The sequence below is a fragment of the Rutidosis leptorrhynchoides genome, chromosome 1 (genome assembly GCF_046630445.1).
Source record: "Rutidosis leptorrhynchoides isolate AG116_Rl617_1_P2 chromosome 1, CSIRO_AGI_Rlap_v1, whole genome shotgun sequence".
Lineage (NCBI taxonomy): Eukaryota > Viridiplantae > Streptophyta > Magnoliopsida > Asterales > Asteraceae > Rutidosis > Rutidosis leptorrhynchoides.
The window spans coordinates 445861594-445881918 of record NC_092333.1 but is presented as its reverse complement, the minus strand read 5'-3'; positions in this window follow the sequence as shown (position 1 = coordinate 445881918).

Sequence of the window (20325 nt, the reverse complement as noted above, 5' to 3'; positions counted from 1 at the left end):
ATCCGCATATTAATATAAACGTTAGTCCACCCATAAACTAGGACACTAACCGAATTCCCGTTCCGACCCGTAATCCTACAAGTCCAGCACAAATAAGCACACACAAAAGTCTAAGTCTACGCACCTATCTCAAGTCACCTAAATCCCTTAGACCATGCTCTGATACCACTTGTAACAACCCAAACCAGTTACCAACCGATCGCGCGAAATAAATATTTTTTTTTTAAACAGTGGAGTGCGCCACGCACACCACCTTGGGGTGCGCGGCGCGCACAGGCCCCCATCAGCTTCTGTCCAAAATCGTCCAATTTCGATTAAAGATCTCCCACTTCCCGACATATTTAGACGAAACGCTTTTCACAATATGTTCATATAAGTAAAACTAACACATTTCAATCATAATATAAGTTTTACGAAACGGGGCCCACATCGGCCGTTTTACGAGTTTCGTTCAAAAGAATACAAGTTCGACCATAAGAGTTTAATTTCCAAATGACACTACGAGCATGGTGTTTGGGGGTTAAACTACCCAAATCTCGGTCAAATTCCAAAAGCATTTGCATCCCAAAAGCGTCCCCTAACAACCAAACGAGATCTCTAATCCAATCGAATGCCCTTACCCTTATCAACGCCGGAGCCTATAAAAGATAAACAACGAGAGGGTAAGCAAAGCTTAGTTAATGCCATAATTACATACACACATATATAATATATCTACTTGCAATCACTTACACACATACCGCATACGTACTAGCAACACAATTAGCTTATTATCTTGAGTACAAGGCTAATAGACTTCCATACCCCAAGCTAGCACAACAATAGCATATATATAACTCGAACAATATAATATCCTTACGCTACAACACATTGACCATGGTTAACCATAACACACACGAGGGAACGGTACTCGCACAATGACCGTTGGTACTCGCACAATGACCGTTAGTATGAACTAACCCCAAGGTGGACGTCCGCACTTACCGAACCACCCTTCACGCACACGTGGTCCCCATCGCACAAAAGACTAGTGAATCCACACGCCCGGATAACACTATAGTGAATCCACACGCCCGGATAACACTAACCACAAGCCCGCAAGCAAATACACTATATACGCACATATATAATTATTCCACGCACCTTAACAATTCGGTGACGGTTTTATACTTCCGCAAGCTTCAAAGAAAAGTACCTAATATAATAAGTACTTCAATCAATACATAAACTAGTTAGACTAAATACCAACAATTCACTTATGTGCATTTAATGACTTAATGCATTAAATGCCCCATTTTCACCAAAACCGCCCTTAAGGGTCATGACCACCATAAATCACTTAAAAGCTAGTGATTAAGGTCCAACAACACTAACTATAACAAAATTAGGGTAATTCATACCCATAATCCCCAACTAGGTCAATCATTAACCCCTTTGACTCATTTAAAGTCAACACACCCATTTCGGGTCATCCACTAACCCAACTAACACCCATTTACCAATTAGCTAGGTGTGCTAGTAATTAACTAACCAATTAGGACTCATAAACATCAATTACCACTTTGAAACCCTAGGTTAGTTACCATTGAGTTTCCATGACTCAATCTTACCCAAGAACACCCAAAATCATCAAATATAGGTTTTATGTTCATCACTAACCCAAACCCAAACCGTAACCCTTACAAAAATTTAAAACAAGGAAATCAAGATTAGAGCTTACCACTACAACCACAACGTAGCTAGTGAGTAGATGAACGACTTTAATACCCGCACTTTGGCCCGAGAACCACTTCTTTCTCTTGGATTTAAGCTTTCTCACACAAGAAATCACACTCTCTCTCTAAAATTAAAGTGAAGAAGATAAGGTTGTTGGAAATGGAGTGAATGACACCCCAAGATCTGACCTACTGGCCTCCAACTCGTCCACAAGTGAAATTACCAAAATACCCATCAAAATATCTAAATAAAACAAGCAGAACCCGGCTACAGTGAGGAGTGCGCCACGCGCACCCCTATGTGTGCGCTGAGCGCACCCAGCCCAGATCACTCTCTGTCTTCTGTTTAACTGCACAATCATTCCCATACTTTATGTACTCTATTTATTCTGCTGTACAATGAAGATTAGGGTCTTACAATATAAGATAATTCAAAGGAGCATGGAAAACACATTTCATTCTGCACATCTAATAAATCTCGGAAAATATGGCAGTTAATTACCCATCATCACTCTTCGTAAGTACACTTGCAAGTTTAATATAATAGATGTTAATATTAGTTATTAAAATCATTAGTATTGACGACAATTATAGATGTTATCGGTCGAATGTAGACTATAATGAGTAACATGAAAACGTAAATAAAATAGAATCGTTACATATAATCCTCTATGAAAGAGCCCGTACTTTGCATGATATTTTTAAATTAAAAATTAAAATATTAAATTTTATCTTATCTTATAAAATTGAATATTTGAGATTTAATTATATTAAGTTAAAATATATAATATAATAATAGTAGTTCACCAGACGGATATATATATATATATATATATATATATATATATATATATATATATATATATATATATATATATATATATATATATATATATATAAACATTTAGATTCATAAGAATATTTAAAATTAATATAAAATAAAATAATAACATGGAAGGATAATTTATATTTAACATAATTAATAAGATAATGACAAATAAGGAGGATTAATAATAGGTTGACATGTAAGCAAGATTAATAATAGGCTGACACGTAAGCATATTAGCACGCGTTTTATATAATGTATAGAAACAAATCACAAGGAGCATGGCAAACATATCACATGCATCATATACAGTACAAAACCAATAATATTATTAATCATGACAAGCACATCTAGTGCATCACATCTTACCAGTCTCAGAGAACATGGCAATCATAGAAAGCATGACAACCAATCAAAGGGAATAAATCCCAATAATGTCACTGGTAGCTTCAGACACAGTTGTTGTGACTGAAGCCGTCAAACCACTTGCTACTTCTACCTTATTAGGAAGAAGCAATTACATGACAACTAGTCTTAGTCAAACACAATATATAACAACCATAGAGAGGCATTTATTCACAATCAAATAGTACATAATAATTACAACAATGTAACAAGGGCGTACCTTTTTAAATAAGAAGACATCTTCTTATCTATAAACACATCGATCTCACCTACACCCCTGACCCCTCCTCAAAACTAGTATCTCATCACCGAAGCATTCGTAGTTGAAATATGTTCCGGTTGTCACCATTCCATCTCATATATCTTTTTCTTCAAATCTCGTAATTCCTTCCATAACTGGATATTACATCAGTCCTTATCTATCTCAATACTTTGACACGATGTTCTTGACAGGTCACACCCAATCTTGAAATCATTTAATAGAGATCTGACAATGCTGAGGGTCAATGGGGCATCCGAATGGTTTGATCGATCGACATACCTGTGTTATCACAACATCTCACAAAAGCTTTGTTGATATCCGTTAGTACCTATCACTAACCACAATTATCTAATCACATAGCACCTACATTCACTTATCTCATCCCCCACTTTTATGTTTGACACAAATCAGGGTTTGGGAACATGCCACTCACATGTACATGTTGTCAAACCTACGCTCTGATAACAAATTGTAACATCGTACTTTTCTCTTTTTTATTATTCATAGCGGAAGACTTTAAAACATGTCATATATATATATATATATATATATATATATATATATATATATATATATATATATATATATAGGGAAGCACTTTTTTGGAGGGAAGTAAATTTTTTTCATTTTTTTTAAAATTTTTTTTCAGGCATCAAGATCACATGAAAATATAAACATTTAAAAAAGACACTCTGTGATGAATGTTATTATTTAGGCGAAAAAACGCTCGAAGAAAAAAATAAAAATATGCATCATGAGTAATATTATTATTCTGAGTTTTTTTTTTTTTTTGTAGGGTGTTTAAAAGTTAGGGTTTAGAAATTATGGTTCAAAAATCAGGGTTTAGAAATTAGGGTTTAGAAATTAGAGTTTAGATTGACTTTTTAACACGAACGGTTTAGAGTTTAGGTTTTAGTGTTTAGAGTTTAGGATTCGAGTTTTGGGTTTAGGGACTAAACCCCAAACTCTAAACTCTAAATTGGGCTAAATTTTGAAGAAAAAACTTCATATAAGATGAAAAAAAACGTTCCAAAAATATTATTAGGAATAACATTACCCATGATGAATGTTATCAATTATTTCTTCGATCATTTTCCCGCCTAAATAATAACATTCATCACAAAGTGTCCTTTTTAAATGTTGATTTTTTCACCTAAACTTGATGTCTGAAAAAAAATTCGAAAATAATTTACTTCCCCCTAAAAAAGTGCTTCCCTCTTGATGATGACACATATATATATATATATATATATATATATATATATATATAACGTTAATACAAACATAGGTGTTACGTATTTTACAGACCATATTATAAAACAGTTTATACAAAACATCAGAGTTATCGTGTGTCAAACATCGCTTCAATCCCTGGACACCCATCCCAAAGCATGTTGTACATCACCTGCAGGGAAAGGACAAAGGACACTGTGGGGGAAATTAGCGCACCGCTAAGTGAATGGAATTATCGAAATGGATATCACTATAAGCTAGAAGCACAGCTTAAAGACACATGTCAGTAACTACTGGTCACTAATCACATTACACAATAAAGGTATAACAAGAGGACCGGCAACCCATAGCTGATCGGGCTAGAGTTTACCGATAGTCCCCATTACTGAGCCACTGTTATAGTCTCCCTGACGCGACACACTCGTCACTTAAACTATACCACCAATCAGTAACGCTTGGAGCAACACTATCACCAGAAAGACATCAAGGTGGATAGAGTTGACCTCTTACGTCGGAAGGACACCACGATGTTATCAAGTCGGAAGGACACCACAAAGATACCAAGTCAGAAGGACACCACGACGTCCCCATCACTGAGCCACTGGTATGTGTCTTTTACGACCCTTTTCGGTTAATAGGACGCCCTTAGATAAAACCAACCTTCAGAGGGTTCTTTCAGGTCAAAGGTCCCAAGAAATCACTTTTTAGTACACTTCTAGGTGTCCTAAGATAGCAGTTTTCTTGCACGTCTGCCAATCCACCCACCAAACAACACCACTACAATGTAATTGATGTTTCCAACATTGTTTTTCATAAATCTATCCAAAATTTTAAATTATACTTAGCGATGTGTTGCACATATTTTCTTGTTAGAATTTACTGAAAAGTATTCTTGGACTATGTTTGGCGACGGACTTTTTAGAACTTTAGAGCTATAGTGTATGTATTATTAACTGGCCACAATTAAACATTTATATATTGATGATGAGATACTCTAGTTCATCATCTATAAGCAATCGAACTGGAATGGTGATATGTTTATTCTAGACTTTTTTGTTTCGTTGGTTTCTTTATTATACCTCATATAGTTAACAGCGTCCCTTGCGTTATTTTTTTGTCTTTTGAATTTGGTTATCAAAATTTTGCAATCCGCATCCCTCCGTCAACATTCTGTTAAATAAGTCTGTTAGATCTTGACATATGTACAATGCATGTGAGGGTAAAATCGTCTTTTATTCTTCTTCTTCATTTAAATTCTAGCGTAACATTTGCTCAACTTGTTCTTCACCAACATACAAACCCAAATTTAAAAAAAAAAAAAAAAAAACATCAAATTTCATCAAATTCAAATCCTCTCGATGGCTTTAAAGGTCCCAGTGGTGTCGAATTACTTCGCATTTTAGATTTATTAAACACAAAAACCTCTCGATCGATCATCGGATGGGAGTTAATATGTCGATAGTGGACTTTGAGGTTCTAATTTTAAATCCAGATACAAAAGTAGCTGATCATTTAATCGAATTCTAGAAAGTGATTCTAAATATCGTTGAATTGATACAACAAGGGTATCTTCGTCACAATCAAGCTCCTCAAACGAATGACCGTTCTCGGCTATATAAAATGCAAAATAAGACCAAAATAAACTCAACCGATTTGATCAATCCAGCTACCTTTTTGGCTTTTTGCCATCACCTTCATCTACAGATAAAGGTATAAAAAAATCACTTTAAATCTCAATAACACCCTGAATTAATCAATACCCACTACCAAATTCCATTAAAATTAACAAATTTAACAAACTAAGGAAAAAACCCAATAATTCAATAACAACAAAACCCTAGATAGTAATCAAGCACCGACCTTTAAATTCTAATAAAGATTCAGAAGACCAGCCAAGATTCTCTCGATAAAATATTAAATTTATCTAAATCAAGACTGAAATCTTCTTAATTAGGAAGTTTTTAAGCCACGTAACGAAGTACATTTATATACATATACACACTAAATTTCGATGATTGGGTTTTTTGACGTTAAAGCAAAGAAGAGAAAAACAGAAACAAATGGAATTAGAATGGTATGTTCCAGAGATGTTTTTTTTTTTTTTTGAAAGAAATGAAAGGGTTTGAAAGGAAGGAAAAAGTAAATATGTGTTACAAGTTTTTTGTTGATGGGAATGGAAAGAAGGGGAGGGAGAATAATGGATGATTTTCTTCTCAAAACATCCGTTCAATTTGGGATGATTTGAAAGGAAGGGGAAATCTTCAAGTTGTTTTCCTTGCTTCATACTGATTACTTCCCTTTCATTTCTTTTCAATCTCTGGAACACCAAAATCAAATTTATAATCACTCCCTTTCTTCTCTATCATATACCTTCCTCTTCTTTTCTATCCCTTTCTCTTAATGAAAATCTCTAGAACAAAGCCTAAGAATTTGGGCTAATGAAAGAACAAGGTCATCACGAAAAACAAGGTCTTGTAATTTAATATTATCAAGATTCAAAGAACAAATATAAGCCCCGGACCCCGCTTTAAAGGTCCTATTTCTCTTTGATGATTTTGATGTTTTTTTAGATTAGGGTTTGTATTTTGGAGAAGAACAAGTTGAGCAAATGGTAGGCTAGACATTCAGATGAAGAAAAAGGGTAAAAAGACGATTTTACCTTCACATGCATTAAACATGTTAAGATTAGGGATGATAATGGATCGGATATGGATCGGGTGATGCCGTATCCATATTCATTTAGTTTTTTGTTCATCCATATCCATATATATATATCCATTTAGTTTCCGGTCATCCGTCAATATCCATGTCTAGTGGATTAAGCGGGTTAATGGATATCCAATGGATTTTAAAAAAATGTTATAATATTTTCTAATATGCGATTAAAACAAAAACGTAGTATAGCAAAAATAAATATAACATGCAATGACATAATTAAATTCTATTCATAAAAAGGTGTAATTTTTGTCGAAAATATAACAATATTTGTTAAATTTACTTTAAAACATAGATTATGAAAAATTAAATATGGAATTTGTAAGTTTATTTTTTTAGATATACACGTTTTATTATAATATATTATAGTTATTTCATTATGGGGTTGAAAGTAAAATGTAAATCTAAAGGTAAATGAGTTTATAATAGCAAATTTGTAAGCAAATATCTATATTTGAGACGACCCGTCTTAATCCATCTGGACGAATACATTACATTTGGTTACATCGCGAGGTACTTGACCTCTATATGATACATTTTACAAACATTGCATTCGTTTTTAAAAGACAAACTTTCATTACATCGAAAGTTGACGGCATGCATACCATTTCATAATATATCCAACTATAATTGACTTAATAATAATCTTGATGAACTCAACGACTCGAATGCAACGTCTTTTTGAAATATGTCATGAATAACTCCAAGTAATGTCTCTAAAATGAGCAAATGCACAGCGAAAGATTTCTTTCATACCTGAGAATAAACATGCTTTAAAGTGTCAACCAAAAGGTTGGTGAGTTCATTAGTTTAACATAAATAATCATTTCCATCATTTTAATAGACCACAAGAATTTCATTTCCAGTTCTCATAAATATACGTCCCATGCATAGAGACAAAAATCATTCATATGGTGAACACCTGGTAACCGACATTAACAAGATGCATATAAGAATATCCCATATCATTCCGGGAAATCCTTCGGATATGATAAAAACAACATCGAAGTACTAAAGCATCCGGTACTTTGGATGGGGTTCGTTAGGCCCAATAGATCTATCTTTAGGATTCGCGTCAATTAGTAGATCGGTTTACTAATTCTTAGGTTACCAAGCAAAATGGGCATATTCGGCTTCGATCATTCACCCATATAATGTAGTACATTTATATACATATACACACTAAATTTCGATGATCCGGTTTTTTGACGTTAAAGCAAAGAAGAGAAAAACAGAAACAAATGGAATTAGAATTACTTAAGAATTTGGGCTAATGAAAGAACAAGGTTATCACGAAAAACAGAGTCATGTAATTTAATATTATCAAGATTTAAAGAACAAATAGAAGCCCCGGACCCTGCTTTAAAGGTCCTAATTCTCTTTGATGGTTTTAATGTTTTTTTTTTTTTTTTTTTTTTAGATTAGGGTTTGTATATTGGAGAAGAACAAGTTAGAGCAAATGGTAGGCTAGACATTCAGATGAAGAAGAAGCGTAACCTTTTTACCTTCACATGCATTGTACATGTTAAACTTAACGAACTTATTTAACAAAAAGTTAACGGAGGGATACGGATTACAAAATTTTGATAACCAAAGGATTATAAAGGCAAAAAAATAATCCAAGAGACACTGTTAGCAATATGGGATATAATATAAAGACCACCAAAACAAAAAAAATCATGATTTTATTAGGCTTTTACCATATTAATCATTATTGGTTTACTTTAATCTATATCAGTATCTATGCAACTAATTAATGAATTGGAGCAAAGATCCGATTTCAAATTTTTATCAATAGTACTAACTAGTTGTCGAGCCCTCGCTTCGCGCCGGGGGCTCCGTTTTGAATGCGAGTTAAAAAAAAAGTCTTGATCTATTTTGTAAAAAAGAATTTTTTTTTTGACATAACATTGAAGGGTTGTTCCTTTTGTGAAAGTTGCTTCTTTTAGCGTTCGGGTTTTATTTTAAAAAAAAAAGTTAGTAAAGTGGGGGTTCGATTTGTATTTTAATAAAAGCTAGTGGGTTAAGTTTGTGAAATTTGAAAAAACTTTACGTATAAAGTGGGGGTTAGATTTGTATTTTAATAAAAGTTAGGGGGTTAAGTTTGTGAAAATTGAATATTAGTAAAAAAAAAAAAAGTTAGTAAAGTGGGGGTTCGATTTGTATTTTAATAAAAGTTAGGGGGTTAAGCTTGTGAAATTTTGGGAAAAAATATACGTATAAAGTGGAGGGTTCGATTTGCATTGTAATGAAAGTTAGGGGGTTAATTTGCATTGTAATGAAAGTTAGGGGGTTAATTTTGCGTAGAGTGAAAAAGCGAATAGTACTATTCATCATTGTAATGAAAGTTAGGGGGTTAATTTGCATTGTAATGAAAGTTAGGGGGTTAATTTTGCGTAGAGTGAAAAAGCGAATAGGACTATTCATTAGTGCTTTACCTGGGTTAATTTTGCGTAGAGTGAAAAAGCGAATAGGACTATTCATTATTGCGTTACCGGGTTCGATTTGCATTGTAATGAAAGTTAGGGGGTTAATTTGCATTGTAATGAAAGTTAGGGGGTTAATTTTGCGTAGAGTGAAAAAGCGAATAGTACTATTCATCATTGTAATGAAAGTTAGGGGGTTAATTTGCATTGTAATGAAAGTTAGGGGGTTAATTTTGCGTAGAGTGAAAAAGCGAATAGGACTATTAATTAGTGCTTTACCTGGGTTAATTTTGCGAATAGTCGAGTAGGACTATTCATTATTGCGCTACCTTTTAATTTTGCGTAGAGTCGAGTAGGGCTATTCATTATTGCGTTACCTTTTAGATATAGGTATAATTTGTGATTATGAGTTGAAAATAGAATTAAGGCTACTCAGTAGCTATATTTTTTTTTTCAATGTAAGCTATATACCAAGAAATGCCGTGTAGGTCATTTACTTTGAAAACAATGTGTTAATGTAAACTAACTTAACTTGTTGACTTGATAAATTTGTGAAGTGCTTTCGGGGGTCTAGCTAGCTGGGGTGAAGATCGTCTTGCCGTCACTGTGGGTAACTGGGAGGAGGTAATTTTCCGGCACAGGTCTCTTTCGGGGTGGGATTGGTGGGTGCTACGGCACACAGGGTTAGCGTGTCCCTGCCAACTTACACGTTTTTCCACCCAATAAATAAGGTAGTCCGTTTGCCTTTTTTCTGAAACTTTGACTTCGAAATTCGTCTTCATTTCTTCGATTTAAGATTTGTAAATTTACATATAGTTTCACGAAGAGATTTCGATTACATCTGTATTTTTACATTTCGCTATAACCTCTCAGATTGATCCGGAGCTCAAATCGGGTACGGTTTCGGTGAAGGATGAACTCGATATCAAACTCTATGAATTTGTTGTTGATTATCAGTTCCGATGATGTACGAAACTTCGTTTGATGTTATGATACACTAATTTGGAGTCAATTTGTTAAGAGAATAATCTTTGATCGATTTTGTAGATTGAGCTTAAAAAAGTATACTTCTTTTTGTTTCAATGTAGGCTATATACCAAAAAAATATTAATGTAGGTTACATACTTTCAAAAAGTGTATCGATGTAAATAAAATGTAACCTATTTAGCTGGTAACAGGTTATTGACTTTTATTTAGGTTATAATTATTAAATGTTATAATGTATATTGTGTAGTGTGCTACCTACTTTGAGGATCTTTCAAAAAATTATGTTTAATTTCTATTTTTGTAAGGTCTTCTACAAAAGCTACTATTTGAAGAAAAAAAATCAGCATTTAGGTATGTTTCAGAATGGCACTTAGGTATTACAACTATCATTTTCTTTATAGTTCCCAATTGATGTTTTTCTCATTAATTATGAGATAAGTTGCACTTTCAAGAAAGTCTCTGATAGTGTATCTTCCCGTCAAGATAAACGAAGATAAGCTAATGGAGATATCACGCCTAACGAGGATAGATGACATAAGATTGGATCACAAGAACACATATGTCAAATACCAACCATGAGCGGGATATCCTCAAACTCAAATAATGGCGCCCAAATGATAAAAGAAGAATGCTCCCAAAGTATAATCCTAATATTCAGAATTGGTAAGAAGCCACATCTGTTATACGAAGCAATGGTAATGAAGGAACGTGGTGACGAAGCGATCACGGTTACCAATGGACAAGGACTCATCCTAAAGTCACAAGATTGCCTAGACTGAAGGAGAGAAGTAAGCGGGTTGACCAAACTCGCTTCTACTAACATCCAAATGACAAAAGAGGAATGTTGCAGGATAGCTTTCTTGAACTAGCAGGAGTTGCAGTAGGCCGAAGGGAAAGTCCCCTTTGTCTCATCAGAGATCGCCTTGGAGACTGATCTCACCTAGAAAGCTGGTGATAGAGCTATTGCCTAACCCTATAAAAGGAGAACATGATCTCTGGAGTTGGCATTCACTCTAAGTCACAATTACTCACACATAATACTCTCTTTGAGTTATCTTCGTATCTTGGTGGCGTAAAGTACGATACCTTCGTACTACCTTCAGGGAATCGCCAACAAGCATACACTCATCATCATATCCTGTAATATAATCCACTAAGTGATCAGATCTCAATATCCTTGTTCCCTTAACAAGGGTTGCCAAGAATTATACAAAAAATTGGCCCCATCCGTGGGACACCACATCAATATTCATTTTGTTTGAGAAAAACACAAGATCATGGCAGATCCTGATCACCCACCACCCGGTTTCTCTTTACCATCTGGGGTAGACCAACATGAAATCGGGATACGAACGCCTATCACTCCCGCTATGCCAATAACCATAGATCGGAGTGATTCTGAACCACCGCCGTTAATCGACAAAACTTTCATACTCAACAACTATGATAACATACGCGCCATCATCAAAAAGTTACGAGAAGAGGGGCACCTGCACAGTCGGCGAATCCTCACATACGACAGCAAAGACGTTGACGAAGAAATAGAAATGGAGGCGAGGCCAGCAAGAAGTCTCCCTCTTACCAGCCAGCCCCCAATCTCACAACCAGCAATCCCTCCAAATATCACTCTTTAGCCGGTGCTCTCTCAGCCGACTCATTCAACGATTACTACCAGCATCCCGTTGAACAACTTCGGAGGACCGATTACACAGCAGTATACCTTCGGGGGCCCCTTTCCCGTTGTTCCGTAGAACATGCCCAATACCAGCACTGTCTTACCAGCCACAGGAATAGTTTCTCTGGTAAATCATCAAAACGCTTCGTTGCCTGCGGGGTCGCAAGTATGGAATGGAGGGAATGCGTGGGTTAGCCTACCCTATCAAAATGTGTATGCCGGAGGTATCCCTGCAGTAAACAACCTTCACCACAAAGCTAATGAAAACGATAGCAGATGCGCGGACCAGTTCTGGAAGAGGCAGAAGACTCCCTTCATATCTTTGATACAAAATCACCCGCTACCCATCGGGATGAAGATACCTTCCTACTTGGGGTATTATGAGGGAAAGGACGACCCTGACGATTTTATAAATATCTTCGAAGGTGCAGCTTGAATGTCGAGATGGGACATGGCCTTAGCTTGCCATGCGTTCTCGTATTTGCTTAAAAGCGACGCAAGGATTGGGAAGAGATCTCCTTCCCAGCACTCGATACCATCACTTAAACGACTTTTTAGGTCGAAATTCAGTAAGCAAAAGAAACACATGATGAATCATGTTGCTGGCCACAGCATCAAGCAAAAGGATAACGAAGCTTCGAGAGCTTTTATTGGCCGGTATACGGACGAGACCCAACGGATTCCAGGACTCCCAGAGTCACAGAGAATCTCGGGACTCCTACACGGCTGTATGACCGGAGCATTGGTGGAGCATCTTAGCCGAGATCTCCCCGACACTTACGAAGCTTTGCTAGACAAGGCGTATGTTTGGTTAGACGCGAAATACACTGCAAATAGCTTCATATACGAAGAATCTCAGGGCTTTAAACGAAAGGAGAAAGCAAGTCACCGCGAAGATAAGTCTGGAAGAAAGAACGAGTGGAACAGATTCTCCCCCTATAGAAGAGAAAACACCTCCGGTATCCTCGGGACATTGATAAAGTCACCTAAGGAAATCCTTGCTACCGAAAAGGCTGCCCAAGCCTTTAAAACTCCACCAAAACTGAACAACAAAGGAAAGCTGAGGGATACAAGCAAATTTTGTGACTTCCAAAATGATTTCGGGCACGAAACAGACGACTTCATATAGTTAAGGCAGGCCATAGAGAAGGCCATCAGATCTGGGAAATTGTCGCATCTAGTAAAAGGCATACGTAACCCGAAGGTGCCAAAGCAAGAGGCCAATCCTGAAGAAAAAAGGCCAAACGCAGACAACGCCATATTTACGGTCACAGAATGCTTCGCCATCGAGAAGCTAAGAACCTACAAAAGGGAGAGAAAGAGTGGGGTGATAAATTGGGAAGTGATCTCCTTCCCAGAATTCGATACCATCACTCCCTCCGACAAACCTGTTACAGTGAATGGACGAATCTTCGAGAGAGAAGTACACCGAGTTTACTTAGATAGCAGCAGCGCGTATGACATCATGTACGAACATTGCTTCGATCAACATAGCCCTTCAATCAAAGCTCGCCTAAGTCCACCGAGGGTACCTCTAGTCGGATTTTCCGTAGAAAGATGCTGGCCTATCGGAGAGATAGACCTTGATTTCAACATCTGAGAGCCACCGTTATCCAGGACCGAAACTGAGACGACCCGACCCAATCCATAGGGACGAATACAATAACATATGATAACATTGCGAGGTACTTGACCTCTATATGATACATTTTACAAACGTTGCATTTATTCTTAAAAGGCAAACTATCATTACATCAATATTTGACATTTTCGTCTAACATTTCATAATATCCAAATGACCTAATCTGTCATTTACTTATTTATATTCTCTATTGAACTCCAATGACTCGAATGCAACGTCTTTGTATCATGGCTTAAAAGGTCCCAAGTAGTATCCTTAACATGAGCTAATACACAGCGGAAGACTTAATTCATACCTGAGAATAACATGCTTTAAAACGTCAACATAAAGTTGGTGAGATATATAGGTTTGATGCTAGCAGCGTTATAATAATGGAACACAAGATTTCATATATAAACATTTTAATAAAAATATTCTAAGTGGTTGAGCACTTGGTAACCATACTTAACATTTAATCACGTCGCATATTCCCTTTATTATGAAATCTTACTACACCGTACCAAGGTGTAGTCACGAAACGAAGTACTGTGCAACCGTTGAATACTGGTCGTCCAGTCCGGTTGGGGTTGTCAGGCCCGATAGATCTATCAACAGGATTCGCGTTTACAATACCGCTGTAAATATTAGTTACCAAGCTACAGGGAAGTATGCCAGTGGTACAACTCAACGTAGAATATATTTTTCAGTTACTTGTGTCCATAGCGCAAAACATAAAATACATGTATTCTCATCCCGAAATATTTAGAGTTTAAAAGTGGGACTATATACTCACTTTTGTCTTGAAGATATGTAATTTCGACTTGGTCTCTGGTTGATATCACGAACCTATCCATATATAATATATCAATACCTTTTCTTTTTAAACAATCGTCACATATATATACTTATAATACTTTTAATACTTTTAATAATTCCTTAGTCCGTAGTTAGCAGTCCGATGTTAGTAATTCAATTTTAATGGTTCATATTTAGTTGTTTAATAAACCCCCAATGAAATAAATAAAACCCCCATCGTATATGTATTGGTCGATATTAATCTTGACCCATGGTACCGGTGTTGTCAAATGACGTGTTGCGTACATAAAGTACCGGTGTTGTCAAATGACGTGTTGCGTACAATCATGGGATCTTATGATTAATCTTCTCGTATTGTTTACGGGTGATCCTGAACCATATAAAATTAAATTATGAGTACATATGTATAAAATATCATGTTACTTTAGGAAGATGTGATTTATTTAATTTTCTCCAATTATTTTCGTGGCTAAACTAGTCTTGGATATCCGATTTTGTTTTGGTCATAATTTCTTCGTTACAACTCCGTTTTCGTTGATTCAACTTTCCACTTCCTTGGATCGAGTCCCTCTTTAAGAATATGAACTGTAAATACCTTAGTTTGTATTCTAAATCATAGGTCATAGGTCAAATTTTGGTGAAACTTATGAAGTTAATCATTTTTGTTACAAAAACATCATTTAATGACCATTTTTCTAAAAATACTTATACTATGAATTAAATCATGAAATTTTTATGTGTTAACATATTCATAAGAAATATCATTTTTCCAGAATATAAACCTCCAATTCAAAGTTCAAGATAGTTTTTAATTATCCAACCCAAAACAGCCCCCGGTTGCACTCCGACGTCATAAAAACAGTTTTTTAAGGTATTCTTTGAAAAACCAAGTTATACCTTGTTAAATTAGCATATATTTAAGTTATATTACAGGTCTTGAAGTATTTTAAAAGTTAAGTTAGAAGGATCTATTTAGTTTGCAAACAAGTTTGAAATCATTCAAACTATGTTTTTGTTGTTAAAATTGTATACCATACAATAAGATAGCTATATATATATGAATCGAATAAGGTTATGAACAAAGTTACTACCTCAAGTTACTTGGACAATATTGCTGTAAAATAGGAGTAAAAACCTAGAACCAAAAGAGTGATGAAATTGGATGAAAGATTGGAAGCAACTTAAGACATAAACTTGAATTGAAAGTTGTATTTTTGTAGTGTTTTTGTTGATCTTTTTATGGTGGTGTTTAAGGTGATTCTTGAGAGGATTTTTGCTGGAGTTCTTAGAGAGACATGAGGCTAGTAAGTGTGTGTGTTTAGCTAGAGAAATGATGTTCCAAAAATTGAAAATGGATGCATGTATTTATGGTGGTGTAAAAGGTGTATAAATTTGTAATTTTGTGAAAAGATCTTTTAATCATGTGAAATTGTCATACTAAATAACAAAAGTAGTTACCTTATACATAAGGCATGAACAAGGGCTGGTTGGTGGTGATTTGATGTGTATATACCAATAGTAAATACGTATAGAAGCTAGGTATGATACGAGTACATATACTCTAGATATACGTATAGAAATCTTGTGAAAAATGGAATGAGGATTCAAATATAGCTATCTTTTGTGAATATACTTATATTGTTTTATGTATTTAAGTCTTTAAAAGTGATTAAATACATTATATATACGATATATGTATAAACATTATAGGTCGTAAGTATTTATGTCAAATAACGTTACGTATAGTTATCGTTTTGAAAGCTTAAGTTAGTAGTTTCAAAATATACTTATAACTTATTGTTATTAATACAAAATGAGATATTTAAACATCCTTAAATCATGTTAAATATGTATATATACATATATATACACAAACGTATAATTAACATATATTGTATAGTTCGTGATATCATCGGTCAAACTAGACGGTTAAACGTTATGTAAAACTCTTTTCAAAATCATAAATCTCAACAATTTAGATTGCTTATCATGTTGGTAAGTTTTAATTTATGTAAATATTAATCTTATAAGTATAAAACGATTGGAAAAATCCGGGTCGTTACAGTACCCACCCGTTAAAGAAATTTCGTCCCGAAATTTGGTAGAGGTTGTCATAAATAACAATAGGAATGTTTTCATGACGAATATGAGGTATTAATAGAGTTTTATCATTATTGGAAGATATGGATAAAACGATTCGGTCATGTGAAGCGCACGAGTGAAGCTATCACAAAAGAATGAAATGAGTGAATATAGAATTGTTTTAACCGATGTCGAGATTAGGATTGATTTCCAGAATTTAAGGGATTTAAAGAAAATCTTATGTAATAAGATTTGGTTCTTCGATGATTTAGAAAACAGGATCTCCTTTGATTTAATGCGATAATCTGTTTCGATTTCTTTGTCGGATATTTCACTATAAATCCACCTCCTTCCCTTTCTTACTTCCATACCTCACATCTCTTACTCTTCCTCCTCTAATTCATACCTTAAGGTATCCTTTAAAATGCTTCATCCCGTTCTGATTTTTGTTATACTTCTAACTTTCATATCTTTCATTCTTCTCTTTCATCTACCGCTAGAAGAATCTATTCACTTTTATGATTTTCTTGGAATTATAATGTTTCTAATTCTCCCGTGTCTTTACGTCGCCATACGTATTGATACACACGGTTTGTAGTTTCTGGGTGGTTATTGGGTTTGATATCTTTCCTTATATTTCGATGCTCCTGCTTCTGTTTTCCATAATCATTGTCATCCATAGTTAATACTCTCTCCTATTTGCTGTAATCTATACCCCAATTTCTATTTTGGGACTTTGTCCCTTCGTTTCTTCTTCCCGTCCTTGAGTCAAGCGATCAATAGTTCGAAATTCGTAGGTATAAAATTCGGAATGAACATAGCTAATGCTCTAAGAAAGGAATGGTAATGGCATGATTTTGATTTGTCAAATTACCAGAATATCCAGGAAAATAGAACTATCAAGATGATTTGTTCTTAATATGTTTCGGAATTGGATAGAATGTAAAAGTCGTGTAACATGGCACATGATGATGGTACTGTGAATCATCATATTCCATTAGAAACTTAACATGACTTACTGTAATATAATGAAGTTGATCAAGTTTCATTATATTATACTAGTTCATGCATCAGTTCCCAACACTGCTTCAGAACATTCCTATTTTAAACTTGAAGGATTTAGAAACTAACACAGTTTCCTTTATATTGTAACGCAGATATTACAGAGAGATAAATGATTTCAGATAAGGATAGTGGTGAAAATATCTTCAGAAATATTGAAGATATTTATAATGAAAGATATGATAATATCTTGGAATTTCTAATGTCGAAGGATGATGATGAAGATTGACCCGTAAGGGTTTAGATTCAGAAGCAAGGTGTTTGCTACAGAATCGTCATAATTCTTTATGTACAAGTTTAGTCCTTGTAACTTGTTCAGAGTCTCCTTCATGGTTTGTTCAATCCGGTTTTCAGTACCAATTTTCTATCGAGCGTTCCTAACACTTCCTTCTTTTATCATCAACATTTGGTCATTAAGACCTTCTACAACATGCTGCTTCGTCAGTATTTTCAAAGTTATCGGATCTGGGTCATTGGTTATCAAACCAAGATGGTTTAAGGAGAATTGTATTTTTAGATGATTAAACGCTGATGGTAATATGATGGAATATAAAAGGTTCTCCGGTAACGATGGCGAAAGAACAACGTATATATATATATATATCGAGATTGTAATAAGAGTAGTCTTACTGAGATATCGAAGTGGAGCTGTGACAAAATTAGTTAATTGAAAAGGAATCGCGTGATTGTTTTTGCTAATGGATGATAAGGAATTCGATGCGGATACGTTTTAACTATAACTTCGAGTTCAAAAATTTTTAGGTGCATAACTGTATGCATAAATCTTTATTCCGTAGACGAGGTGCGGCTGGTTGAACTTCTCGATCGAGATGTTTTCAAGAATCATGAAAAGTTGTGAATGCGAATTGTAATCGTCAAGATACAAATGAGGTTTAAAATAGAATCAAGTGGCAAACTTGAAGGATTGTTTAGTTTCATATGTAATAATCATCATTTTAACTCATTTTTAATTGTCCAAAGTTAGCAGTCCAATAGTCCGATTGTCCAATGGTTCAATAAATTCATATATGAACTAAATATATAATATTCGAATTACTTAATACGTATCGTGACCCGTGTACTGGTCTCGGTGTCGATCACAACTCAAAGTATATATATATTTTGGAATCAACTCCGACCCTGTATAACCAACTCCCACCTTCACATATAGAGCGTCTATGGTTGTTCCGAAATATATATATAGATGGATCAATATGATAAGTCGAAACCTTGTATACGTGTCCCGTTATTTAAAATGCGTAAAATAAATAAATATATATCATGACCCATTATACAACGTGTTGTCTCAGAATTAATCCGACGTGTTGTTGTACATGTGTCCCGACGGTATGTAAAGTACAGAAATTAAAATTGCAAGAATGTAAATTGCGATAAATTAAATATTAATCAGTTAGCTGGGAACAGTTAGCCGGAACAGTTAGTGTGTAATCCTATCACAATTTCAATTAATTAATTCATCTGTTTCTAACAATTTTTATTTTGCCAATGTTTCTTCATTATGCCACTTGTTGGATTCGGATAGGTAAAAATCCAAATATGAAATTTAAATGGAAATGGTTAATCTGGGGTGAACGGATACGTATATCGGTAATTGTAAGTAGGATAATAAATGATCGTTGAATCAGATTCGAAGAATGTACAGTGTAACTTGTTAATGTGAATTCTAAATATTCCTTGGGTACTACCCACCCGTTAAAATATTTTCATCATTAACAGTTTGTACGAATGAAATTTTTAATTACAATCTTTATGAAAATATATTTGCATATATATTTTCTTCGGAGGTAACTATGAATTTAATGAGTCAATAAAATATTCAAGTCATTTGATTTATCGTTATTACTAGATTACATAATCTCCAAAACATTAGAGATTACATAATCGTCATGTCGAACGAAGAACGATACGTAAAGAAGAGGTAATCGGTGTAGAATGATATGTAGAACAAAGATCATATTCGAAGTTCAGATGATGATGTTGAGGTACGTGGTGCGGATGTGATTGTTGGTGGTGGTAATGATACGGTTGGTGTTGATGCTGATGATGTCGTTGACGTCGATGATGCTACTGGTACTGAAGATTGCGAGGTTGATGTTGTTAACGGTACTGGTTATGCTGCTGGTGCTGCTGCTGGTGTTTGTAACCTTCGCACCGTGTTCTCCAAAGCCGTCACACGAGCGCGAAGTTCGTTAATTTCTGCTAGTACACCAGGATGATTGGCGGTTGGAGTGAGCGAATGAACAAGATCCGAAATATGGGATAGGATATAATCGTGACGAGATACTCGAGAAATGAGAGAGAAAATGGTTTCTCGAACAGGTTCGCCGGTAAGTGCTTCAGGTTCGTCGCCAATGGGGCAATTCGGTGGGTGAAAGGGATCACCTTCTTCTTGTCTCCAATAATTTAGTATACTACGAACCCATCCCCAATTCATCCAGAATAGATGATGAGAAATTGGTTGATCCATTCCAGTGACGCT